Source organism: Rhinopithecus bieti, unplaced genomic scaffold, assembly GCF_001698545.2.
Source record: "Rhinopithecus bieti isolate Rb0 unplaced genomic scaffold, ASM169854v2 scaffold_7167, whole genome shotgun sequence".
Taxonomy (NCBI): domain Eukaryota; kingdom Metazoa; phylum Chordata; class Mammalia; order Primates; family Cercopithecidae; genus Rhinopithecus; species Rhinopithecus bieti.
Genome location: NW_016805471.1, coordinates 353538 through 354386, shown reverse-complemented (window position 1 = coordinate 354386; position 849 = coordinate 353538). Strand labels below are relative to the sequence as shown.

Sequence of the window (849 nt, the reverse complement as noted above, 5' to 3'; positions counted from 1 at the left end):
TCTTTTCTAGTCATAAAAACAGTAACATTACATATTATTTATGTATTTGGTGGTAGGGTCTCACTCTGTCGCCCAGGCTGGAACGCAGTGGTGCGACAATTTTAGATTTGATCTCTTTTACCCTCCAAAAAATAATTGTCCAGTGTTCCACGTTTAGCTAAAGCAGTGAATTGTTAGAATTGCAGCAAAACAATGAACCAAACCGTCAACCGCGAGCAACCTGTACTTGGGAGGTGAAAGTCAGAGGTGAGATTGTAAGGGCTCTGGGTCACTGGGGCATCTGCTCTGGGCAGCAGGGCAGCTCTGTCAAACAGCTGGAGCTGGGAGCCTGGCGTTGCCAGGCCCTGCCCCTGCTGCGTCACGGAGGGCTGGACTGCGGGCGATTGGCGGTGCACTGCAGCTCACGCTGCTCTGCAGCTTGGCGGAGAGGGGAGGAGGAGCGGAGCGAGAAGTAGGCTGCGAGCTAAGCACAGGCTCCTGCGCCAGCTCCGGGGCTGAGTTTGGGAGATGTCTGAGAAGTGAATTTTTTTTTTCCCGCCGAAGGCAAATGGCTGGCGTGGAAGCACAACCCGCTTTCACTCTTCGGATTTGTGCTTAGCTCTTTTCTTGCACCTTGAGACTCGTGACCAACATGCTGTGATGTGTGCCGAGGGAGGAATTGGTAAGAATGAGACGGCGAATCCCTCTGACTGTCTCAGCCTTCTGCTTCACCGCCCACCCGCTTTTCCTTTCTGTTTCTCTCTTCTGTTTCTCCCCGCTCCACTTCCCTAGTCGTGTTCAGATTTGATGACATGGTTCAAAACTACAGTTCTGGGCTGTTACTGAACTTAAAAAAAAAAAAAAAAAAAA

At 50.6% G+C, this 849-nt stretch overlaps 1 protein-coding gene across 3 annotated transcripts in view; it reads left to right on the top strand.

Annotated features, from left to right (window-relative positions):
* The first annotated feature begins 424 nt into the window (after positions 1-424).
* ATP10D (ATPase phospholipid transporting 10D (putative)) overlaps positions 425-849 on the top strand; it is a 119887-nt gene continuing 119462 nt past the window's right edge. For all 3 annotated transcript variants that reach the window (XM_017872645.1, XM_017872646.1, XM_017872644.1), the window contains exon 1: positions 425-661. The gene's annotated coding sequence lies outside the window, so the exon portion shown is untranslated. The remainder of the gene's footprint in view (positions 662-849) is intronic.